Raw genomic sequence first — 27,194 nt, 5'->3', positions numbered from 1 at the left:
CAGTCTGTCTGTGTGTGTGTGTGTGTCTGTGTGTGTGTGTCTGTCTGTGTGTGTCTGTGTGTCTGTATGTCTGTCTGTGTGTCTGTCTGTGTGTCTGTCTGTGTGTCTGTGTGTGTATGTCTGTGTGTGTGTCTGTCTGTGTGTGTGTCTGTCTGTGTGTATGTCTGTATGTGTGTATGTCTGTCTGTGTGTGTGTGTGTGTCTGTGTGTGTGTGTCTGTCTGTGTGTGTCTGTGTGTCTGTATGTGTGTGTCTGTGTGTGTGTCTGTGTGTGTGTGTCTGTGTGTGTGTGTCTGTCTCTGTGTGTGTGTCTGTCTGTGTGTGTGTCTGTCTGTGTGTGTGTCTGTCTGTGTGTGTGTCTGTCTGTGTCTGTCTCTGTGTGTGTCTGTCTGTGTGTGTCTGTCTGTGTGTGTCTGTCTGTGTGTGTCTGTCTGTGTGTCTGTCTGTGTGTGTCTGTCTGTGTGTGTCTGTCTCTGTGTCTGTCTCTGTGTGTCTGTCTCTGTGTGTCTGTCTCTGTGTGTCTGTCTCTGTGTGTCTGTCTCTGTGTGTCTGTCTCTGTGTGTCTGTCTGTGTGTATGTCTGTATGTATGTCTGTATGTCTGTGTGTGTGTGTGTGTCTGTCTGTATGTGTGTGTGTGTGTGCCTGTCTGTTTGTGAGGTTACGCTAAAAGAAATATTGTACTATCTGGATGGTAAAAACGTGAACGAGATGCATTTTGAGTTTTTTGTTTCACAATTCCAGCGTTCCCAGATCAGCTCAGCAAACAGCAGCATCAGCAATTCTTTTAACTCCTCCAATCCCTGGTGTCATGCACACACATGCACAGACACTTTTTTAAAAATGAGCAGAAGTGAAACTTGGTTCACTGGAGATAGAAATGGTTCAATGCTCCAGGAAATGAGGGGCATAGATACGAGTAAACAGGAACAAACATTTCCCCTTGCTGGAGGAATTAATGACCAGGGGGCATAGGTTTAAGGTTAGGGGCAGGAGGTTTAGAGGGGACGTGAGGAAAAACCTTTTCACCTAGAGAATGGTGGGAGTGTGGAATTCGCTGCCTGAAAGGGGGGTGGAGGCAGAGACCCTCATAACATTTCAGAAGTATTTAGGTCATGCCAGAAGTATTCCAAATCACAAATCGCCTTAACGATCCCAGGGCAGACACGGCTATGGGTCAAGTGCTGGGAAATGGGATTAGAATAGTTAGGTGGCTGTTTTTGATTGGCACAGACTCGATGGGCCGGAGCACCTTTTCTGTGCTTTTTGTTTTTGTGACTCGATGAATCAATGCTACTTCTGTGCTGCTAGATTCATCCATGGGTCTGATCTTGGAAATGGAACAAGTCAATGTTGCTGATGTTATGGGCCAGGGTTTAGAAAACTCCAAAGTAGATCATGGAGTTCACCTGACCCACATCTTTAAATAGATTTTGGTTATGGGGAGCACAAGGGTCTACTTTACAGGTGTGGTGCAACATAGACCTTAAGTATTTTTGAAACAAAACAATGTTTATTCTATGAACCCAGTTAACATTTTATAAACACACAGTAAACATCTTATCGACTACCAACACATAACCCCACAGATACAATACTCTATAAGTAACCCTTAAATACCTCAATACACACATCTGCTTGCTTTGAATACAGCTCTCCAACTCTGAAAACGAAACCAAAAAAGCCACAAAGCAGCTTTTCAGCTCAAAACGAAACTAAAGGCAGACCGACAGCCCAGCTCCACCCACACACTGACATCACTGCAGCTATTTGATATACACCAATTTCTTAAAGGTACATCCACCTGACACTGAATAGAGGCAATGCTTTGCTGAAGCCTCAGTGAACTTCACCAGTGAGGAGTGGTGAACTTTACGACAGAAAGATCCTTGGGTTTGATGCTCTTGTGTTTCTAGATCTCATAAAGTGCAATGGCAAGAGCACTCTTTCAGGAGGTTACTTACAAAATAAAGTGATGCAGACAGGAGCATCGTGTCTGCATCCTTGACAATCAGGGACAAATGTATCAAAACCTAATATTCTTAAAACCGGCCTCTTGGCCGAAACTCAGCCCCCCCCCCCCCCCCCCCCACCGAGTTGACATCATCCTTGAATCAAAGGACAACTGATGCCAACTTCTTTAACTCCACCAAGGGAAGCCATGCCCTCAGCCTGCCTGAGCTGTCAATCCCCTCCCTAAACTTCACCTTTTAGGATGCTCCTTAAAACGTACCTCTTTGACTGAACTTTTTGTCATCTGCTCTGGTATCTCCTTATGAAGTTCGGTGTTAAAAATAGTTTGATAAGGCACCTTGGGATGCTTTACAATGATAAATGTCCCACATCAATGATAAACGTCTCATATCGATGATAAATGTACCACATTAATGATAAATGCACCATATCAATGCAAGTTGCTGTACAAGAATTCCTGTTGTAACTTTCTTACATTAAATAAATAAAGGGCGGCACGGTGGCACAGTGGTTAGCATTGCTGCCTACGCCACTGAGGAGCCGGGTTCGAATCCCGACCCAGGGTCACTGTCCGTCTGGAGTTTGCACATTCTTCCCGTGTCTGTGTGGGTTTTGCCCGTACAACCCAAAAGATGTGCAGGATAGGTGGATTGGCCACATAAAATTTCCCTTTAATTGGAAAAAATAATTGGGTACTCTAAATTTATATTTTAAAAAAATGAAAATAAATAAAAAATACAACACGGAGGTGGCCACAGTGTCATAGTAACATAGGAGAAGGCCATTCAGCCCACTAAGACCATGCTAGCTCTCTGTAGAGAAATCCAACCAGTCCGGTTGCTCTCTCCATCTCCGTAGTCCTGGAAATTTATTTTCCCTCGCTAATGGTCATTGGATATGCATATGGACGGGCAGCACGGTAGCATGGTGGTTAGCATAAATGCTTCACAGCTCCAGGGTCCCAGGTTCGATTCCCGGCTGGGTCACTGTCTGTGCGGAGTCTGCACGTCCTCCCCGTGTGTGCGTGGGTTTCCTCCGGGTGCTCCGGTTTCCTCCCACAGTCCAAAGATGTGCAGGGTTAGGTGGTTTGGCCATGCTAAATTGCCCGTAGTGTCCTAAAAAGTAAGGTAATGGGGGGGGGGGGGTTGTTGGGTTACGGGTATAGGGTGGATTCGTGGGTTTGAGTAGGGTGATCATTGCTCGGCACAACATCGAGGGCCGAAGGGCCTGTTCTGTGCTGTACTGTTCTATATCTATATCTATATCTAAGGGTGTAGATGGGCTTTAGAGGGGTTTCACAGGACGGTGCAACATCAAGGGCCGAAGGGCCTGTACTGCGCTGTAGTGTTCTATGATCTTTCCAAAGGCGAGTTCTCTGCTCACTTCTCCACGCCTCCGTCTTGTGCTTCCCTCTTCAGTGGCTCGTAGGAGCCGCCCCATTTTACATTTCCAGTTATCTGACATCATTCTCTATCTCTCTCTTGGTTGAGAGCCCCTCTAATCTACCATCAATCACCTCCTTCAGTAAGTTCTCATGCCCCAAAATGTGCCGAATCCAATCGTGTTGCCTTTTCTTTACGATATGCAATAACAATCTTTCCTCCTCCACCATCCTGACAACGTCTTCATTCTTCTGGAGTTCTTTCCAGCTGACCCACTCCACCTGTCTCCAGAACCACATTTCACAACTCTCTAGATGTTTGGATGTCCACTTTCCACAAGGTTGGTGTTTCAGCCTCGTACAACAAGCAACCTCAAATTGATTATTTTCTGAAAATTCTTTCTGTTTGGAGAATGTATCCTTCACCAATGTTATTCCAGCTCTGATTTCTTTCTGTCAGTAACCATCTTCTGACAGGATGCTTCCCACGCACTGATGTTGCAATATCAGCTCCAGCTGTTGTTTATTTATTTTGACCTCTACTTTCCCACCATTATTTCATTCAATCTTCAAACTTTTGTCTACTTTCTGTTCATTTTCATTCCTTAAACACCATCCAGCTCCAACAAACAACAAAGAACAATACAGCACAGCAATGGCCCTTCAGCCCTCCAAGCCTGTGCCAATCATGTGTCCTATCTAGACTGACCACCTGTATCCTTCTATACCCCGCCTGTTCATGTGCCTGTCCAAATAAGTCTTAAAGGTCGCTACCGTATCTGCCTCAACCACCTCACTTGGCAGTGCATTCCAGGCCACCACCACCACCCTCTGTGTAAAAAAACTTCCCCCGCACACCTCCACTGAACCTTTCCCCCCCCTCACCTTGAACTTGTGCCCCCTTGTAGTTGTCATTTCCGCCCTGGGAACAAGCCTCCAACTATTCACCCTATCTATGCCCTAATAATTTTATAAACTTCTATCAGGTCTCCCCTCAGCCTCCGTCTCTCCTCATAGCTAATACCCTCCATACCAGGCAACATCCTGGTAAACCCTTTCTGTGCTCTCTCCAAAGCCTCCACGTCCTTCTGGTAGTGCAGTGACCAGAATTGGACACAGTGTTCCAAATGTGGCCTAGCCAAAGTTCTATGTAACGGTAACATCATTTGCAAACTTTTATACTCTATACTACTTCCGATAAAGGCAAGCATGCCATATGCTTTCTTTATCACCATTTGCACCTGTGCTGCCACTTTTAAGGATCTGTGGACCTGCACACCCAGATCTCTCTGTGTCTCTATAGTTCTGCCATTTATTTTACAGCTCCCACCTGCATTCGAACTACCAAAAGACATCACCTCGCATTTGACCGGGTTAAATTCCATCTGCCATTTCTCTGCCCAATTTTGCAGCCTATCTATACCCTGCTGTATTCTCTGACAATCTTCATCACAATCCGCAACTCCTGCAATCTTAGTATCATCCGCCATCTTGCTAATCAGACCTGCTACGTTTTCTTCCAAGTCATTTATATATGTTACAAAAAGCAGAGGTCCCAGTATCGATCCCTGCGGGACACCACTAGTTACAGACCTCCATTCTGAAAAACACCCTTCCACTGCTCCCCTCTGTCTTCTGTGGCCAAGCCAGTTCTGAATCCATCCAGCTAATCTTTTGCACCAACCTGCCATGAGGAACCTTGTCAAATGCTTTACTTCATGGCAGCGTGTTCCAGATCATGTTCACCAGATTGATTCCAGGGATGAGAGGGTTGATGTTTGAGGAGAGATTAAACCATTTGGGTTTATAGTCACTCGCTGGAATTTGGAAGGATGAGGGGGGATCTGGTCGAGGTGCATAAAATACTATAAAGGACTGATAAATTAAACGGACCAAGTGTTCCTCCTTGTGGGGCAATCTAGAACGAGGGGTCACGGATACAGGTCGAGAGGCGGTAGATTTAAAACTGAGACGAGCAGGAACGACTTCTTGCTGAGGGTGGTGAATTTGTGGAACTGGCTGTTCCACAGTGCGGTGGAATCTGACTCAGTAAATAATTTGAAGAGGGAGACAGATATATTTCTGATAAAAAAAACGGGTTAAAGGGATATGGGCAAGAGGTGGATTTGGGACCAGGAAGAAATCAGCCATGATCTGATTGAATGTGGGAGCAGGCTGGAGGGGCTGAATCACCGACTCCTGCTCCTAATTCCCATTCGCTCACATTCCTCTGGTATCTCTCGCTGAAACCGGTGAGCCTGTTTCCCTTAGACCTTGCAGCATCAGCTTAATGGGAATAGTGTTTCTCTATCTTACCGAAATCCGTCATCATCAGGCACACTTCTATCCAGAGCTGCCAGCCTTTTCCAACAGAAATTAGGATTCCAGATCCCCAGCATTTTGGCAGTAAAATTGCTATTTTAATTTCAAAGAAAAATTGCCCACCAATCTGAAGTACAAATCTAAAATATGAATGGACAAAGCGAATCTAACGCTGTTACATAGATGGACATCATGAGTGGGTGTTTTCAAATTCAGTTCCAAACATTCAGTAAATCTAACAATGAAAAATTCAGAGAACAAGGCAGCAGGGTTTAAATGACCCATTTATGTGTTTTTAAATGATTACGGATGGATTTCTGATTCCCAGAGAGCACAACAGAAAAGGCTATCTACCTGAACAAGTAGCAAACATTTAAAAATTGCATCACATCACACCGTACAATTTTCAATGCTGTACAGGCCTTCGAGGATGTGGATAGTCTAGACGTGCGATTGTGTAGTCGACCCTCGAGGTGATCATTTAAAATCCCAATAAGGGGTTGTACTGGCACCTCGATGCGAGACCGCGTGAAGGATCACACGCATGGTCTGTCGCGAGTGCGGGGAGGGGGGTGATGAGGGCACGGGGTCTCTGCGCAGGGCCCTCCATCTCCCAGCAGCAGTCGTCGCTGAGGACAGTTTGCTACGGCGAGCGCTAAATAGCGAAACGTTCAGGGAGGAAAGCATTCATTTGCCAATCAGCTCCTCCCCCCCCCCCCCCCCCCCCCCCCCCCCCCCCCCACACACACATACACAAAGCCAGCCAGCCCTTTACAGGGAGCTCCCTCTTAATACCTTTTTCTTCCCCCTAAAAACTCTCCTCCTCTCGCTTAACTTGCTCTCTTTAAGTACGGGGTCTGTCCGAGGGCTGCAGCTATTTCAACCCGAGAAATCGTATTGAAGTATTCAAGCAGATTTTCTGTATGAAATACAGCAAATCCGTGGTATTTGGCAATGCTGTCTATCAAATCTCCCCATAATTCTCCTTCACTCGAAGGAGAACAACTCCAGCTTCTCCAACCGAACACTGCAGCTAAAATACAGAATTCCCAGAACCGTTCTGGTAAATCTCCCCCACACCCTCTTTCGGAAGGTTGCGAGGGTCTCTCAGTGTGGTGGTGCAGTAACTTAGCTGTAGCCTAACCGGAACTTTGGTGTCAAAGTGGAGATGGTTGCCAGCTTTAGATTCCTAGGGGTGCACATCACCGAAAATCTGTCTTGGTCCACCCATGTCAGCGGTACGACCAAGAAAGCACAACAGCGTCTATACTTCCTCAGGAAACTAAGGAAATTCGGCATGTCCGCATTGACTTTTACCAACTTTTACAGAGGCACCACAGAAATCATGGAATTTACAATTCACAAGGAGGCCATTCGGTCCATCGAGTCCGCACCAGCCCTTACAAACAGCAGCCTACTGAAGCCCACATATCTACCCTATCCCCGTAAATCAGCAACCCCCACTTATTTTTTGGACACTAAGGGCTAATTAGTATGGCCAATCCACCTAACCCGCACATCTTTGGACTGTGGGAGCAAACTGGAGCACCCGGAGGAAACCCACGCAGACACAGAGAGAACGTGCAGACTCCGCACAGACAGTGACCCAGCCGGGAATCGAACCTAGGACCCTGGAGATGTGAAACAAATATGCTAACCACTATGCTACCGTGCTGCCAGAAAGCATCCTATCGGGCTGCATCACAGCCTGGTATGGCAATTGCTCGGCCCAAGACTGTAAGAAACTTCAGAGAGCCCAGTCCATCACACAAACCTGCCTCCCATCCATTGACTCCATCTACACCTCCCGCTGCCTGGGGAAAGCGGGCAGCATAATCAAAGACCCCTCCCACCCGGCTTATTCACTCTTCCAACTTCTTTCATCGGGCAGGAGATACAGAAGTCTGAGAACACGCACAAACAGACACAAAAACAGCTTCTTCCCCGCTGTTACCAGACTCCTAAATGGCCCTCTTATGGACTGAACTGATATCTCCACACACCTTTCCTGCTGAGTAGCACTATTCTCCGCATACTTCACCCGATGTCTATGTATTTACATTGTGTATCTATCTTATGCCCTATGTTTTTTCAAGTATGGAACAATCTGTCTGTATTGTACGCAGAACGATACTTTTCACTGTACTACGGTGCACGAGATAATAAATCTAAATCTGATGAAGGTTGAGCATAACTTCCCTGCTTCTGCACTCAATGCCTCTATTTATCCAGCCCAAGGTGCAATATGCTTTGCTAATTAATATGTCAACATGCCCTGTCACTCTCACAGGTCGATGTACATGAATGCACAGGCATCTCTATTCCTGCACACTCTTTAGAACTGTGCAATCTTTGTCACTTTTGACCTGCACATGAGAAAACAGTGCAAAGCAGATTAATCTGTCCTATTGCCATATCCCCCTCATCATTCTACCAAATCCACTCTGGAATGCTGGCATATTGATGCCGATGAAAGCCAATACGCAGCCTCATAATTCTCTCTGCCCTCTTCTCACAATCATTTACATTTAATAAGGTCTAACAATGAATAGGAACAGTCTGATTTGAGCTCAGGTTTTACAAAGGCTCGCTGACAAATTAATCAAATCAGACCTTTAGCCTGATGTAACCTGATATCTCGATCTTATCAATTGGCTGGACTTTACACTCCCGGACAGCATGGGGGCTGCCCAGCCTTCCCACATGCCCTTGGCCTGTCTCTCTGTCTCAGGCCAGCCATGGAGGGTAGTGAAGGTGTCTAGTGGCCTATCCGCCCTTGTGGCTATTGAAGGTAGTAAACGGTCACTGCTGCTACTTTACCAGCGGCAGGGGAAGGCTCGTGCCAAGTGAGTAGGTCGCCTGGCAGCTTTCAACGTGCAGACTGGCGTTGGGCAAGATTGGGAAGGGGGTTGGGGGGGGGGGGGGGGGGGGGTGCGTGGAATCTCCTTTGCAGATTCCCATTGGAGGCACCAACCCCTCTCCCTATTTAACCCTCCACCCCCTCGCTGGGGCCAGGCCCTGCTCATACACCAACAGACCGCCCATAGGGGCAGCACGGTAGCATTGTGGATAGCACAATTGCTTCACAACTCCACTGTCCCAGGTTCGATTCCGGCTTGGGTCACTGTCTGTGCGGAGTCTGCACATCCTCCCCGTGTGTGCGTGGGTTTCCTCCGGGTGCTCCGGTTTCCTCCCACAGTCCAAAGATGTGCAGGTTAGGTGGATTGGCCATGATAAATTGCCCTTAGTGTCCAAAATTGCCCTTAGTGTTGGGTGGGGTTGCTGGGTTATGGGGATAGGGTGGAGGTGTTGACCTTGAGTAGGGTGCTCTTTCCAAGAGCCGGTGCAGACTCGATGGGCTGAATGGCCTCCTTCTGCATTGTAAATTCTGTGATAACTCCTGCTTCCTCGGGCACTGCCCGTCATCCCTATTGTGGTCACTGCAAACCTAGCATTGCTGGGACAACCCATCCAATTGGCTGGCAGCTCGAAGGTGAGACTTTCTCTCCCAATGGGGCTGCAGGTCTCACGTTGAGTCAGCAGGGGCAGCCCACTTCTTTGTAGACGTGACTCAAATAACTTTTTAATATGGGAGTGAGGGAACATGGCTCCCATAAAATCCAATTGAATGGCAAATTGGATATACAATTGGCTTGATGGCCGGAAGCAGAGGGTAATGGTGGAAGGATGCTTGTCGGACTGGAGGCCTGTGACTAGCGATGTGCCTCAGGGGCCAGTGCTGGCCCATTTTGTTTGTTATCTATATCAACGATTTGGATGAGAATGTACAAGGCATGATCAGTAAGTTTGCAGATGACACTAAAATAGGTGGTATTGTAGACAGTGAGGAAGGTGATCAAAAATTGCAGCAGGAACATGATCAGCTGGGGAGATGGGTCAAGAAATGGCAAATGATGTTCAATACAGATAAGTGTGAGGTGTTGCATTTTGGAAAGTCAAATCAAGGTAGGACTTTTGTGGTGAATGGTAGGACCTTCGGCAGTATCGTGGAACTGAGGAACCTTGGGGTTCAGGTGCACGGTTCTCTAAAGGTGGAATCACTGGTAGATAGGGCAGAGAAGAAGGCTTTTGGCATGCTGGCCTTCATCAGTTGGGGCACTGGGTATAGAAGTTGTGAAGTTATGTTGCAATTGTACAGAACATTGGTGAGGCCACACCTGGAGTATTGTGTTCAGTTTTGGTCGCCTTGCGACAGGATAAATGTTATTAAACTGGAGAGAGTGCAGAAGGGATTTACGGATGTTGTCAGGACTCCAGGGGACTGAATTATAGGGAGAGATTGGACAGGCCAGGATCTTTTTCTTTGGAGCGTAGGAGACAGGGGTGATCTTATAGAGGTGTATAATAAGATCATAAGAGGCATAGATAGGGTGAATGCACTCAGTCTTTGCCCCAGGTTTGGGGAATCGAGAACTCGAGGGCATAGGTTTAAGTTAAGAGGGGAAAGAATTAATGGGAACTTGAGGAGCATTGTTTTTACACAGAGGGTGGTATGTATGTGGAATGAGCTGCCGGAGAAAGTGATTGAGGCAGGAACATTGACAATGTTTAAAAGGCATTCGGACAGATACATGGATAGGAAAGGTTTGGAGGGATATGGGCCAAATGTAGGTAAATGGGGTTAGCTTAGATGGGCTTTTTGGTTGGCATGGCCCAGTTCGGGCCGAAGGGCCTGTCTCCAAGCCGAAGATTCTACGATGTTCCACTATCAGCGCCCTTCTTAGCCACGATCACCACATTTTCAGCCACCTTTGTCAGTCTCTCCCTCGCCTCCACCCTTCGCTGGCCCTCTCCCCAGCCCTTACTGCGCCCCCCCCCCCCCCCCCCCAACGATAAAAATCTCATCCTTTTTCCAGCTCTCTCCAGCTTTGAAGAAGATCCATCCAGACTTGAAATGAAATGAAATGAAAATCGCTTATTGTCACAAGCAGGCTTCAAATGAAGTTACTGTGAAAAGCCCCTAGTCGCCACATTCTGGCGCCTGTTCGGGGAGGCTGGTACGGGAAACCACGCTCTCTCCTCTCTCTCCACAGATGTAGTCAGACTTGCTGAGATTTTCCAGCATTTTCTGATTTTGCTTCAGATTCCAGCATCCGCAGTAAGTTGTTTTTACCCTCTATTTCTATGTTGTCTACAAACTCACACCTTCACTGCGCCCCCTCCCCACCGCCAATTTTTAAATACAAGTTGCTTTTCTCCCACTCATGCCACACTGCCTAATCTTCTCTCGTAATCTACCATGTGTTATCCAGCCAAACACTTTCCTGAAATCCACAGCATGTGGAGGGGGGAGGGTGAACAGCCAGTTGTCATTGTGCATATAGGCACCAAAGATATAGGTAAAAAACGGGATGAGGTCCTACAATCAGAATTTAGGGAGTTAGGAGATAAGTTAAAAAAGCAGGACCTCAAAAGGTAGTAATCTCAGGATTGCCACCAGTGCCACGAGATAGTCAGAGTAGAAATTCAAGAATAGTCAGAATGAATACGTGGCTTGAGAAGGTGCAGGAGGGAGGGGTTCAGATTTCTGGTACATTGGAACCGGTTCTGGGGGCGGTGGGACCATTACAAATCAGATGGTCTACACCTGGGCAGGACTGGAACCAATGTCCAAGGGGGTGTTTTTGCTAACACTGTTGGGGAGGTTTTAAACTAATGTGGCAGGGGGATGGGAACCAGATTAGGAAGTTAGAGGTCAGTAAAGAGGCAGCAACTAAAGCCAGTAAGGTACTAGATAATAAACTCAATGTGACTAGGGGGAAGAGTAGACAGGGAAGAGATGATGAACGCAAAGGGACAGGTGGTCTGAGGTGCATTTGTTTTAATGCGAGAAGTGTAGCAGGTAAGGCAGATGAAGTTAGGGCTTGGATCAGTACCTGGGAATATGATGTTATTGGTATTACTGAGACTTGGTTGAGGGAAGGGCAAGATTGGAAACTAAACATCCAAGGGTATATTTGATTCAGGAGGGATAGAAAGGGAGGTAAAATGGGTGTAGGAGTTGCATTACTGGTCAGAGATGATATCACAGCTGTGGTTAAGGAGGGCACTATGGAGGATTCGAGCACTGAGGCAATATGGGTAGAGCTAAGAAATAGGAAGGGTGCAGTAACATTGTTGGGACTTCACTACAGGCTTCCCAAAAGTGAGCGCGAAGTAGAGGTACAAATATGTAGACAGGTTATGGAAATATTTAGGAGCAATAGGGTGGTCGTGATGGGAGATTTTAACTTCCCCAACATTGAATGGGACTCACGTAGTGTTGGAGGCGTAGATGGAGCAGAGTTTGTAAGTAGCATCCAGGAGAGTTTTTTAGAGCAGTATGTAAATAGTCCAACTCGGGAAAGGGCCATACTGGACCTGGTATTGGGGAATGATCCCGGCCAGGTGGTTGAAGTGTCAGTCGGTGATTACTTTGGGAATAGCGATCATAATTCCGTAAGTTTTAGAATACTCATGGACAATGACAAGAGTGGTCCGAAAGGAAGAGTGCTAAATTGGGGAAAGGCCAAGTATAACAAAATTCGGCAGGAGTTAGGGAATGTGGATTGGGAGCAGCTGTTTAAGGGTAAATCCACATTTGAAATGTGGGAGTCTTTTAAGGAAATGTTGATTAGAGTGCAGGACAGACATGTCCATGTGAAAATGAGGGATAGAAATGGCAAGATTAGAGAACCATGGATGATGGGTGAAATTGTGAGACTAACTAAGATGAAAAAGGAAGCATACATAAGATCTAGGCAACTTAAAACTGATGAAGCTTTGGAGGAATATCGGGAAAGTAGGACAAATCTCAAATGTGCAATAAAGAGGACTAAAAGGGGTCATGAAATATCTTTGGCTAACAGGGTTAAGGAAAATCCCAACGTCTTTTATTCGTATATAAGGAGCAAGAGGGTAACTAGAGAAAGGATTGGCCCACTCAATGACAAAAGAGGAAAGTTATGCGTGGAGTCAGAGGAAATGGGTGAGATTCTTAATGAGTACTTTGCATCGGTATTCACCGAGGAGAGGGACAAGACGGATGTTGAGGCTAGGGATGGGTGTTTAAATACTCTCGGTCAAGTCGGCACAAGGAAGGGGGAGGTTTTGGGTATTCCAAAAGGCATTAAGGTGGACAAGTCCCCAGGTCCGGATGGGATCTATCCCAGGTTACTGAGGGAAGCAAGGGACGAAATAGCTGGGGCCTTAACAGATATCTTTGCAGCATCCTTGAGCACGGGTGAGATCCCGGAGGACTGGAGAATTGCTGATGTTGTCCCTTTGTTTAAGAAGGGTAGCAGGGATAATCCAGGGAATTATAGACCTGTGAGCTTGACGTCAGTGGTAGGCAAACTGTCGGAGAAGATACTGAGGGATAGGATCTATTCACATTTGGAAGAAAATAACTTATCAGTGATAGGCAGCATGGTTTTGTGCAGGGAAGGTCATGTCTTACAAACCTAATAGAATTCTTTGAGGAAGTGACAAAGTTAATTGATGAGGGAAGGGCTGTAGATGTCATATGCATGGACTTCAGTAAGGCGTTTGATAAAGTTTCCATGGCAGGTTGATGGAAAAAGTGAAGTCGTATGTGGTTCAAGGTGTACTAGCTAGATCAGGGGTGGGCAAACTTTTCCGTGCAAGGGCCACATTCAGAAATTCACAATTTTAAAGGGCCGCATAGTATATTAAGTAAAATAATTAATATTTTAAATAGCCAAAATAAAAGATCTTTAAAGAAAAAAAAGCACATTTATTTGAAAAACAAAGTAACTCAGTAAGTAACAGAACAATGTCAATGAGAATGATGCATCTGACTGCAGTCATTTACCAGTTTGTTGAAATCAGGTGTCAAGTTGCTTGTGCTGATCCTTAACACTGACAGAAGCACAGCCCAGCCGAGTCAACGATAAAAACGCGCGTAGTGGGGTGGATGAGTGGGGCTGCCTTATTGGTCGGTTTAGTTGGGTGTGCGACCAATAGGAGTCCAGGTTACAAACAATAATAAGGCTTATTGTTTGTAACCTGGATTACAAATAAACCTTATTCAATAAGCGCATTTACTTCAGCGGCTTTTCCCCGGCGGCTTTTCAAAAATGCCGGTTATGATTCCGGGCACCTCATTGGCGGGCCGCATAAAAACCTTTGTCGGGCCGCATGCGGCCCGTAGTTTGCCCACCCCTGAGCTAGATGGATAAAGGAATGGCTGGGCAACAGGAGACAGAGAGTAGTGGTGGAAGGGAGTGTCTCAAAATGGAGAAGGGTGACTAGTGGTGTTCCACAGGGATCCGTGCTCGGACCACTGTTTGTGATGTACATAAATCATCTGGACGAAGGTATAGGTGGTCTGATTAGCAAATTTGCAGATGATACTAAGATTGGTGGAGTTGCAGATAGTGAGGAGGACTGTCAGAGAATACAGCAAAATATAGATAGATTGGAGAGTTGGGCAGAGAAATGGCAGATGGAGTTTAATCCAGGCAAATGCAAGGTGATGCATTTATGAAGATCCAATTCAAGAGGATCAATTCTATACGGTCAATGGAAGAGTCCTGGGGAAAATTGATGTGCAGAGAGATCTGGGAGTTCAGGTCCATTGTACCCTGAATGTGGCAACGCAGGTCGATAGAGTGGTCAAGAAGGCATACAGCATGCTTGCCTTCATCGGACGGGGTATTGAGTACAAGAGTCGGCAGGTCACGTTACAGTTATATAGGACTTTGGTGAGGCCACATTTGGAATACTGCGTGCAGTTCTGGTCGGCACATTACCAGAAGGATGTGGATGCTTTAGAGAGGGTGCAGAGGAGGTTCACCAGGATGTTGCCTGGTATGGAGGGTGCTAGCAATGAAGAAAGGTTGAGTATATTAGGATTTTTTTCGTTGGAAAGAGGGAGGTTGAGGGGGGACCTGATTGCGGTCTAAAACATTATGAGTGGTATGGACAGGGTGGATAGCAACAAGCTTTTTCCAAAAGTGGGGGTGCCAATTACAAGGGGTCACGATTTCAAGGTGAGAGGGGGAAAGTTTAAGGGAGATGTGCATGGAAAGTTTTTTTATACAGAGGGTGGTGGGTGCCTGGAATGCTTTGCCAGAGGAGGTGGTAGAGGTGGGCACGATAGCATCATTTAAGATGCATCTGAACAGATATATGTACGGGCGGGGAACAGAGGGAAGTAGACCCTTGGAATATAGGCAACAGGTTTAGATAAAGGATCTGGATCGGCGCAGGCTGGGAGGGCCGAAGGGCGTCTTCCTGTGCTGTAATTTTCTTTGACTGTCCCAATTGACCATGGCCTAACCTACCTCCACAAAGAACTCCACGAGGTTCCACCACCACCACTGCCTCTTTGGAAAGATAACTTTTGGTTTTCCCTATCACGGATGCAATGTTAACTGGTTTGAAATTGTCCTTTTGACCTCAAATCGTGTTTCTAAAAAATGAATTGTGCGGGTTTGGTTCCAATGCCTGGCCTTGTTGGCCATGGAGAGAGCGCTCCTTTTTGTCAATAAGCGGATAATTGGCTGGCAAATGCTTCCACCACTTTCCGCAAAGGGTAAAAATCAGTGTTGGTGTGAGGATACGCAAAACAAAACCAATCAGCAGAATGCAAATATATCATGCAAAGTGAATAGAATGAAACAGAAAACTAACCCAAATCGGTGACAATACACTGTCCCCTGAGAGAATGTGCAGGAAGCAGAACAATGGCAATTCTTTTTCCAGTTGCTACGTTAGAAATGGTATTGTCTCTTAGTTACTGAGAAAACAAATGGGACATTTTCAGACAGTATATTTGGGCATCGCTAATTCGTTCCACACTTGCACAGAAACGACAACATGATACAGGCCATTGGGTTAAAGTCATCCATCTTGCTGCTCATCTTCAACTCAACAGCATTCAAAATTCCTTCCATTTTCCAGATCCTTTATGTTCACGACCATCGATATAATCTAATCTTAACTATTGACCACACCACCAACTCCACACATCCTTTTGGTACTGAAATTGTTCTCCCCACTATCCCAAATTTTACCTTTCATCTTATATCAGTGACGCTTCATTCTCCGCCTTTGAACCATTGAAAATAGATGATGTTTGACTTTAGGCTCCACAATGTTCGAGCTGTGGTCTTACTAGTCGCCTGTACGTCTTCACCTGGAATGCAGTGCCCGAGGGTGTGGTGGAGGAAGATTCACACAGCGAGTGGGTAGGATTTGGAATGCACTGCCCGAGAGAATGGTGGAGACTGTTTTCTCAGTGGGTGGTTGGGATCTGGAATTTACTGCCCGAGAGTGTGGTGGAGGCAATCGAGGCCCTCAAAATAAAATTACATAATTACATGAACATAAAAATATTACAGGACTACAAGGCAAAGTACCAGTTGAGTTGCTCTTGCTGACGGCTAGCACGAACCTGAGGGACAGAATGGCCTCCTTTTGTGCCCAAACCATTCTATAATTTTAGATATTTACTCCTTTGGTGATATCACCACAATCACTCCCTACTCTGACCCCTTTAAAGAATATTCTAACCTGTTACAATTATTTCCACTCCTCCTCAGTTAATAATCATGTAAAGATTAGTGTTATTATTTCTACGCCACGTGACATAATTGCTTCTTATTGTCCTGTTCATTTCTCACACTGAACATTACGGGCGTGATTCTCCGGAAAGATTTCCGAGTGCTGTTGCGAGCAGGAAATGCTGGGAGCTTCCCAGGGCTCAGCCCAGCAAGGCCGGCAACGCTATTCAACGTTAATTGATCCACTTAATGAGGCCCCATAAGCTTTGCGCCACAAAGGGGCTGGTTTAGCTCACTGGGCTAAATCGCTGGCTTTTAAAGCAGGCCAGCAGCACGGTTCGATTCCCGTACCAGCCTCCCCGGACAGGCGCCGGAATGTGGAGACTAGGGGCTTTTCACAGTAACTTCATTGAAGCCTACTCGTGACAATAAGCGATTTTCATTTCATTTCATTTCAAATGGAGGCTCACCAGCTGATTCGCCGACACCATGCTCCCACCCCCCGCTAACAAGGTCGAGCAGCACTTAAACAGCTGATGCACAACCAACCCTTCCTTCGCAACCCCCTCCCAGCACTGTGAACCACGCATGTGGCTAATGATGCCCTCTCTGCATCTCCGCAGGAAGAGATCTCTCGCAATCGCCGGGAGAGGGCCCAGGCAGGCACTGGAGTGCTGGACATAAGAATCCTCACCACCTTCGAGGAGCGGGCCCTGGGGGTGATGGCGTGACCAAGGGCAGAGCAGCCACCCAGGCGGAGGCTGGTGGATGCCGCAAAGGTGAGGGACCACCAGGCTCCACCCGGAGGACCAGTCAAATGTGAGTTATTGTTGCCTCACTGACTGAGCCATCCCTCCCATTGACCACCTGTCCATTCTCCAGTAGGTCCTCCAGCCGATGGCGCCAGCCCATCCCGGGCGGCCCCCTCTCCTGACACCTCGGAGGGGAGCTCCGAGGAACATACGACTGTGGCGTCACAGCTATCATCCCCACCCTCCACCAGCACAGACACCTCAGTGGGAAATGTTAGTGGTCAGGGATCTGGAGCACAATCTGGTGAGCACCACACTGCTGCTGATTTACATCTGGTGGAGGCAGGAACCCCCCCAGGCGCGTCAGCAGTCGGAGGGCTGCTGGATCCCAGGGCCCAGCTGGGTCCCAGCCTGACGCTGAGCCTCTGGAAGAGGGTTACCCATAGCTGATGGAAGTGTGGCCAGGACATTCCGAGGGAGATGCCAGCAGACCCATAGTCCATTAGACGGGAGAGGCTACGGCACTGGAGATGTCGCTGGCAATGCATGGCATCGAGGCCAACACTGCTCGGGTGGCCACCGCAGTGGAGAGCCTGATGCCCTATGGACACTGAGCGGGTGGAGGGGGCGCTGGATGCCAACCTGAACTCGTCCTATGAAGTGGCGGCTGTTGCCACCAGCTTCCCCAAGTTCTACCCTCTGATGAGGCCGCATCAGTCAGCACCCGCCGGCAGGACTGTGCATATGCCGCCGACAAGTGAACCAGGGCCTGCCGGCCCCAGTGCCCCCAGAGGACACCCGCCAGAGGCATCCATCCTCCGGCTGTGGACATGTCCCCAGAGCTGTGGCCCATGGGTGTTTAGATGTTGGCTGCGTTGTGTGTGGTGTTGCCTCCTGCAGTGTCCAGGCAGAGTGTCCAGGCATTGATGTCTGATTGGGATGCAAGGCAATGATTCCCACATGCTACATGGCCCGCCCACCCACAGGAATCCACTTGATTGTGTGATGTGCTCTAATTCCTTCAGTCGCATGGGCAGAGGCTTCGGCAGTCGGTGGGGGTGATGGGTGGTTAATGGGGCAGATAGGGGCAGGGACAAGGGTTCCATCGGGAACTGGCACACATTATCCAGAGGTTGGCATGGTGGTGCCGTGTGCAGTTGCCCCCCGGTTACCCCCCCCCCCCCCCCCCCCCAAACGCCTACCCCCCACCCTCCCATGGCGGCCCACTCCTGCTGAGGGTCCCACACTTCCAGTCAAGAGGCTCCCGGCCCATGTCGAGCACCGAGGTTGCAAGCCCAGCACCCTCTGGCTCTTTGCCTGTGAACACATCCTCTGCTCCCCACAGAAGCCCTTCCACCAGGTTCACGTTGTTCAAAAGGAGTACTAATCGGCGCCTGCATGACCACTCCCTGGAGAGGCTAATGAATCATGGGAGGCCATTGGATATGGGGTCTCCCCGTTAATTGAACTGAAAAAGGGCTTAAGTGATGGTAATTGGCTTCTCGCCACGCTACAGCAAGATCCGGATTTCTCCTCCGGGAATGGGCCGGTTGCATCGCAGACTGTTTGACACCTGGCACGATTCTCGTTTTCTGCCTCTCTCGCTATTTACCGGCCTCATTTCACTCGCGGAAGAGAGTAACGAGGCCCGAGAATTGGACGCAGAATTTATTATGATGTGATGGCCATCTTCTAATACCGGTATTCCTTCTTTATGCTATATATTTGTTTTGCTAATTTATTTGAACTTCCATACTTATTTAATCTGTTTCCAACTTTTCTGTTTGATCATTGAGTGTTTTTATTTTCTCCCATCTTACTTCTTGCTTTAAATGACTTCTCACTTTGCTCTTCGCCTGTTTTGCAGTCCATTCGCTCCTTCACTTGACTAACTGAGCTGGCGGGCGGCTCCAATGGCTGGATTCCGTGCCAGATTCTGAATTGGAACCTCATTGTGCACAGACACGCTCCCCTTCAAGACCATAAAACCATTAGACATAGGAGCAGAATTAGGCCACTCGGCCCATCAACTCTGCTCCACCATTCAATCATGGCTGATAGTTTTCTCATCCCCATTCTCCTGCCTTCTCCCCATGACCCCTGATCCCCATATAATCAAGAACCCATCTATCTCTGTCTTAAAGACGCTCAGTGGTTTGGCCTCCACAGCCTTCTGCGGCAAAGAGTTCCACAGATTCACCACCCTCTGGCTGAAGAAATTTCTCCTCATCTCTGTTTTAAAGGATTGTCCCTTTAATCTGAGATGGTGTCCTCTGGTTCTAGTTGTTCCTACAAGTGGAAACATCCTCTCCACATCCACTCTATCCAGGCCTCGCAGTATCCTGTAAGTTTCAATAAGATCCCCCCTCATCCTTCTAAACTCCAACGAATACAGACCTAGAGTCCTCAACCGTTCCTCATATGACAAGCTCTTCATTCCAGGGATCATTCTTGTGAACCTCCTCTGGACCCTTTTCAAGGGCAGCACATCCTTCCTTAGACACGGGGCCCAAAACTGTTCACAATACTCCAAATGGGGTCTTACCAGAGCCTTATACAGCCTCAGAAGTACATCCCCGCTCTTGTATCGTAGACCTCCTAACTGCTGACTGAACCTGCACATTAACCGTAAGATAATCGTGAACAAGGACTCCCAGGTCCTTTTGTGCTTCTGATTTCCCAAGCATTTCCTCATTTAGAAAATAGTCTCTGCCTCCATTCCTCCTTCCAAAGTGCAGAACTTTTCCACATTGGATTATATTTGTCACTTCATTACCCACTCTCCCAGCCTGTCCACATCCTTCTGCAGCTCCCCTGCTTCCTCAATAGTCCCTGTCCCTCTACAGATATTTGTATCATCTGCAAACTTAGCAACAGTGCCTTTAGATCCTTCTTCCAGATCGTTTAAGTATGTCATGAAAAGTTGTGGTCCCAGCACAGACCCCTGAGGTGCACCATTCGTCACCGACTGCCATTCTGAAAAAGACCCCTTTACCCCCACTCTCTGCCTTCTGCCAGTCAGCCAATTCTCTATCCATGCCAGGATCTTACCCATAACACCATGGGCTCTTAACTTATCTAACAGTCTCCTATGTGGCACCTTGTCAAAGGGGAGCCAGGTTCAATTCTTGGCTTGGGGCTCTGTCTGTGTGGAGTCTGCATGTTCTCCCCATGACTGGGATTCCTCCGGATGCTCCGGTTTCCTCCCAAAAGTCCCCAAAGATGTGCTGTTAGGTGAATTGGACATTCTGAATTCTCCCTCCATGAACAGGCGCCGGAATGTGGCGACGAGGAACTTTTCACAATAATTTCATTGCAGTGTTAATGTAACCCTACTTGTGACAATAATAAAGATTATTATTATTAAAATGGAAAGCAGCCGATGCTCATCTGGGACTATGGTGACTTTACCTTACCTATATTTGGATAACTAATGTCCCCCATTAGAATTAGTCTGTAGTTTTTGCACCTCTCTGTAATTTTTCTGATTTACACTTATTACTTTCTCCTTGATTCTGACAGGAGTATAACTAACAGTTTATTTTAGTGCTGTCTGTCCCACCCCGTATTGTACGCCCTGGTCTGGGTTTTGCCTGATTTTCCTCATGGTTGCCATGTGATAATTCCCAGAATGATGGTGCATCCCATCCCACAGCCCATAAAATGAAGCCTTCAACCTGACACTGGGGGTGAACATATCACCACCTCCCCCAGTGCAGCGAAGCCTCTAACCTGACCCTGGGGGTGATCACAGCCCCCCCCCCACCCCCACCCCCCACCCTGCAGCGGAGCCTCTAACCTGACCCTGGGGGTGATCACATCCCCACCTCCCCCAGTGCAGTGAAGCCTCTAACCTGATCCTTGGGGTGATCACAGCTCACCCCCCCCTCCCCCCCCCCCCGCGGTGCAGCGAAGCCTCCTTCCTGACCCTGGGGGTGATCACAGCCCCCCACCCCCCCCCCCCCTCCCTCCCTCCCTCCGGTGCAGTGAAGCCTGTAACCTGACCCTGGGGGTGATCACAGCTCCCCCCCCCCCCGTGGAGCGAAGCCCCCTTCCTACCCTGGGGGGTGATCACAGCCCCCCCCTCCCCCCAGTGCAGCGAAGCCTCCTTCCTGACCCCAGGGGTGATCACAGCCCCCCCCCCCCCCCCCCCGGTGCAGCGAAGCCCCCCTTCCTGGCTCTGACTGTGGGGACAGTGTCTGTCCCTTGGGCTCAGTGGCATTGAGAAGGAAATTGTAGCCAGGAGCAGATGGGAATGCCGCCTTGTTCAGTCCAGCCTCACAGCCCATGGTGTTGCCAGTCTGCCTGCAGCCCATTCACATTGTGTCCTTGGGGGGGGGGGGGGGGGACACAGAATTGTTATTGTGTTTCTCCCGGGGCACAGGAACAACTCAGGGATACATGGCGCCCGATGTGTAGCAGTCTGTGTGAGAATACACTGGGGGAGGGGGGTGACAGCGTGCAAAGCCGCTGCCCAGTCACCCCGCAGCCACTGCAACCAGCCGGGGGACGCCGCCGCTGATATATAAATGCAGCGTGTGTGGGAGACCCTCCTCGCCCCCCACTGCACTCCCCACGCCAGCCCAGGTAAGGAGCCCGCGCCCGTACCGCCACTCACCTGGACCCGGCACCGCGTGCCCGCGCCCGCGCCGCCACTCACCGGGACCCGGCACCGCGCGCCCCCGCGGCTCGTGCGCCCCGGCCAATCAGCGTCGCCGGAAGGGTGGGTCATCTGCATACCGCCCCCGCCCCCTCCCCTTGTGCCGCGTCATTGTTTAAACCTGGGCAGGCCCAGTGGCCCAGCCGGCTGTCCGTCACAGCGGGGAGGGACCAATCAGAATGCGGGGCTGAGGCCAGGCCCGCCCCCAGCCACCCTCTGTGTGAGTGTGTATCACAGGGCTGCTCGTCACTCTGCTCTGACTGTGCCCAGCTACACCGCGTCCACACAGCCAGGTAAACACTTTCCCATTCCTCTCCGCAGCCTAATCAGTGTGTGTGTGGGGTTTATATTGAGTATTGATCAATCAGCACAGAGAGAGGGTGGGCAGCTCCCAGCCATTGGAAACTCTCTGTGTGGGGTGAGGATGGGTGGTGGGGTGAGGTGAGGATGGGGGGTTTATATTGAGTATTGATCAATCAACAGAGAGGGTGGGCAGCTCCCAGGCATTGGAACATCTCTCTCTGTATGTCTCTCTATCTGTGTGTGTCTCTCTCTCTGTCTCTCTATCTGTGTGTGTGTCTCTCTCTCTCTCTATCTGTCTCTCTCTCTATCTCTGTGTGTCTCTCTCTCTATCTGTGTGTCTCTCTCTATCTGTGTGTCTCTCTCTCTGTCTCTATCTGTGTCTCTCTCTCTCTCTCTCTATCTCTGTGTGTGTGTCTCTCTCTCTGTCTCTCTATCTCTGTGTGTGTCTCTCTCTCTGTCTGTCTCTCTCTCTCTCTCTCTATCTGTCTATCTCTGTGTGTCTCTCTGTCTCTCTATCTCTCTGTCTCTCTATCTGTGTGTGACTCTCTCTCTGTCTAACTGGTTCCAGCCTGTTCACACTGGCTGCTCCACTAAACCTCACACACAATACTCTGTACAAAGCTGCTGCCGCGCAAGCCCAGCGATCACTGTGCAGAGGAAAAACAAATTGTTATTGTTGTGTTGTTTTTTAAACTGGAGAGCGGACCTGCATTTAGAAGCTTTTGTGTTGACGGGATGTGCCAGTGCTGTTTGCAGCCAGCTCTCTGACGGGGGGGGGGGGGAGAGTCGCTGTTTATTGTGCAGATCACACAACAGCGACCAGGTTTCCGCAAACAGCAATGGCAGGCGGTGCGCCCATCTTTTTATTTCCGTCACGTTTGGGGTCGTGAGGATAACGTGCCCCAGAAGAAAAAGCTGGGCCGAGCGCCGCTTGCTTGCCTTCTCTCCTCTCAAAATGGTGTTAATCTTTGTCAGCATCCGCTGGAGGGGGAAAAATGGTGTCCTGTGTTTTAATGTCTGTGACTTCCCTCTATGGCACCTCCCGAGGGTGCCCAGCGGGTTGGAGTGCCAGCTGGAGCCAAGTTCAGTTTTCACCCCCCCCCCCCCCCCCCCCCCATGGCTTTCCCTCACTACTGCAAAATGTTGAAATGTTTTATTCTGGTCACGTCGATTGCGAGCTAAATATTGGCTACCCTTGCTTTTCTTCAAAATGTTAGCCATTTTACAGGTTGTAAGTTAGTATAAAGACAGGGAATGGGGGGGGGAGGGTTACCAAAAGGAAGATCTGTGTTCATGTGGCAAGTAGGGTCAATGACAAAAGAATGATGGTGTGAGGCAAAATGGAACAAGAATACACTTGAGGCAGGGCAGTAGATTTTTTTTTGATGCAGCAATTTGAACAGGAAATCTTATGAAACAAAATACGACATTGAACCAATGTGGCTCAAGGTTTGGTCAAAGAGGAAGGTTTAAGGAGTGTCTTAAAGGAAGGAAAGAGATTAAGAGGTTTGTGAGGGGAAGTCTATATCTTGCTTGTGGGGCCCAGGCAGTTGAAAACACAACTTCAGAAAACTTTTGAATCAATTCCCCGACCAGTTTCCTTATCTCCTCGAATTGTTCTTAATTTTCTGTCCTCTGTCTTTCAGGCACAAACATTCTGTCTGTTCAATTGATTGCTCATTTGATGACATTTCACATTCTGGGATGACTCACGCCATGCTTTTCAATTATGTTTGACTTTTTATTTCCATAGAGAAAACTGGATTAAGAAATTGAGGAAAGACAAAGGATTGGGTAATAATAATAGTTCAGTGGGTAGCACTCTTCCCTCTGAGTCACAAAGTTGTGGGCCCAAGTTGCAGTTAATAGACATGAGCCCAGAATCTAGGCTGACTCATAATCTCAGGATTACTCCCAGTGCCACGTGCTAGCGAGATCAAGAGTAGGAAAATAGACCAGTGTGGCTGGAGGGATGATGTAAAAGGGAGGGATTTGGATCCCTGAGGCAATGGGACCGATTCTGGGGAAGATGGGACCTGGACAAGCTGGACACGTTGCACTCCAGCAGGACTGGGACCAATAGCCTCACGGAGGTATTTGCGAGAGCTGTTGGGGAGGTTTTCAACTGGACTGGCGGCAAGGTGGGGAACCTGGCCTCGGAAACACAAAAGAGAAACAAGGGTGGAAATGAAGGACACATAAGTAGAAAGCAAAAGTGCAAGGCAGAGGAAACAAGGCACTAGCAGCAAATAGGGCCACAGTACAAAAAAACCACATGTAGATAAAGGCACTGTATCTGAATGTACAGTGAATTTGCGACAAAGGTAGAAGAATTAACAGTGCACATTGATATAAACAGGGACAATATAATGGTGGTGACGAGGACATGGCTGAAGGGTAACCAAGGGAGAGAACTGAATTTCCAAGGTATTCAATATTTAGGAAGGACAGAAAATAATGGAAAGTGAGAGGGGATACTGGCTCAAAATCTAGGTGTACAATCAGTCTGGGTGGGGCTAAGAAGCAACAAGGGGTGGGAAACATTCGGGGAGATAGTCCTCCAAACCAGTAATGGTAAGGTAGGGAATGACCTTAAACAGGAAATTTGAGATGCATGTAACAAGGGCACTACAGTAATTATGGATGGCTTGAATCGACAGATAGATTGGGAAAACCAACTTAACAACTATACTGTGACAGATGAATTTCTGGATTGTGTACGAGACTTTTTTTAGACCAATAGTTGAGGAACCAACTAGGGAACAGGCTATCCTAGATTTGGTGATGTGCACTGAGAAGGGGTTAACAATCTTATTGTGGGGTCCTTTAGGGAACAGTGACCATAATAAGATGATAGAATTCTTCATTAGGATGGAAAGTAAAGGAGTCGGATCTGAACCTAGGGTCCTAAAATTTAAAAGGAAACTTTGAAGGTTTGTGGCATGAGTTGGCTCAAATAGATTGGGGAGCTTCATTAAAGGATGGTGGATAGCCACTGGCTAATATTTAAGGGACAAATGTGTACATTGCAATAGTTATACTTTCCTTTCTGGCGCAAAAACACAAGAAAAGTGGCCCAACCATGGCGAGAAAAAGAAACTAAGGGTAGAATTAGATCCAAAGTGGAGTCTTATAAAGTGGCTAGAAAAACTAGCAAGTCTGAGGATTGGGAGTAGTTCGGTATTCAGCGAAGAAAGACAAAGATTAATTTAAGAGGTGAAAAATAGAGCATGATAGTAAACGTGCAAGGAAAATAGAAGTGGACTGTAAAGACTTCTTTGCGGTCTAAAAAGGAAAAAAAGATTAGGAAAACAAATGTAGGTCCTTTACAGTCCAAAAATTTATGATAGAGAACAAGGAAATGGCAGAGCAAGTCAACTACTACTTTATTTCCAGAAATGTTAACGAATCACTGGTCTAGTGAGAAGGAGGAATTAAAGGAAGTTAGTATTAGGATAATAATGCTGGAGTAATTAATGGGTATGTACTTGCCTGGTCCCACACTTGTGTTTAATTTTTCACCGAGAATCACCTGAAATGGTTTCTTTTCCAGCTCCCCCACATTTGCCTCTGGTATCTAACCTTGAAGTCTCCTAGTTCTCATCTACATGCTGCCCCTTGGCAATGTCATTCAAAAACCTTAGCTTCGCTGATAACACCCAGGTCCACCGTCATTTCAACCCCGACGCCCAACCCCACCGCCATTTCAACCCCGACGCCCAACTCCACCGCCATTTCAACCCCGACGCCCAGCTCCACCGCCATTTCAACCCCGACGCACAGCTCTGCCACCGTTTCAACCCCGACGCCCAGCTCTGCCGCCATTTCAACCCCGACACCCAGCTCCACCGCCATTTCAACCCCGACGCACAGCTCTGCCACCATTTCAACCCCGACGTCCAGCTCCACCGTCATTTCAACCCCGACACCCAACTCTGCCGTCATTTCAACCCCGAAGCCCAGCTCCACCGTCATTTCAACCCCGACACCAAACTCTGCCGTCATTTCAACCCCGAAGCCCAGCTCCACCACCATTTCAACCCGGACACCCAGCTCCACCGTCATTTCAACCCCGACACCCAACTCTGCCGCCATTTCAACCCCGACACCCAGCTCCACCATCATTTCAACCCTGACATCCAGCTGTGCCGCCATTTCAACCCCGACACCCAGCTCCACCATCATTTCAACCCTGACATCCAGCTGTGCCACCATTTCAACCCCGACGCACAGCTCCGCCGCCATTTCAACCTCGACACCCAGCTCCACCACCATTTCAACCTCGCCGTCCAGCTCCACCATCATTTCAAGCCCGACACCCAACGCTACCATCATTTCAACCCCGACGCCGAGCTCTACCGCCATTTGAACCCCGACACCCAGCTCCATCACCATTTCAACCCTGACACCCAGCTCCTCCACCATTTCAACCCCGGCGTCCAGCTGTGCCGCCATTTCAACCCCGACGCCGAGCTCTACCGCCATTTGAACCCCGACACCCAGCTCCATCACCATTTCAACCTCGACACCCAGCTCCACCACCATTTCAACCCCGACATCCAGCTCTGCCGTCATTTCAACCCCGAAGCCCAGCTCCACCACCATTTCAACCCCGACACCCAGCTCTACCGCCATCTCAACCCCGACACCCAGCTCCACCACCATTTCAACCCTGACATCCAGCTCCACCATCATTTCAACCCCGACACCCAGCTCTACCACCATTTCAACCCCGGAGCCCAGCTCTACCACCATTTCAACCCTGACATCCAGCTCCATCACCATTTCAACCCCGACGCCGAGCTCTACCGCCATTTCAACCCCGACACCCAGCTCCATCACCATTTCAACCCCGACACCCAGCTCCATCACCATTTCAACCCTGACACCCAGCTCCACCACCATTTCAACCCCGAAGCCCAGCTCCGCCGCCATTTCAACCCCGACACCCCGCTCCACCACCATTTCAACCCTGACGTCCAGCTCCTCCGCCATTTCAAGCCCTACACCCAACTCTACCGTCATTTCAGTTCCGACGCCCAACTCTGCCGCCATTTCAACCCCGACGCCCAGCTCCGCCGCCATTTCAACCTCGCTGTCCAGCTCCACCATCATTTCAACCCCGACGCCCAACGCTACCGTCATTTCAACCCCGACACCCAGCTCCACCACCATTTCAACCCCGACACCCAGCTCCACCACCATTTCAACCCCGACACCCAGCTCCACCACCATTTCAACCCCGACACCCAGCTCCACCACCATTTCAACCCCGA

The 27,194-nt window shown here is 48.6% G+C and overlaps 2 protein-coding genes across 2 annotated transcripts in view; both read right to left on the bottom strand.

Moving 5' to 3' along the window:
• LOC119976673 (butyrophilin-like protein 2) overlaps nt 1-21,594 on the bottom strand; it is a 74,380-nt gene extending 52,786 nt beyond the window's left edge. Inside the window, exon 1 of the mRNA XM_038817357.1 lies at nt 21,574-21,594. The gene's annotated coding sequence lies outside the window, so the exon portion shown is untranslated. The remainder of the gene's footprint in view (nt 1-21,573) is intronic.
• LOC119976659 (guanylate-binding protein 1-like) overlaps nt 1-27,194 on the bottom strand; it is a 460,193-nt gene that overhangs the window by 241,738 nt on the left and 191,261 nt on the right. The gene's annotated exons all lie outside the window — the stretch shown is intronic.

This window comes from Scyliorhinus canicula, chromosome 1, assembly GCF_902713615.1.
Source record: "Scyliorhinus canicula chromosome 1, sScyCan1.1, whole genome shotgun sequence".
NCBI classification, from domain to species: Eukaryota; Metazoa; Chordata; class Chondrichthyes; order Carcharhiniformes; family Scyliorhinidae; genus Scyliorhinus; species Scyliorhinus canicula.
This window is presented reverse-complemented; position numbering and strand designations above follow the sequence as displayed.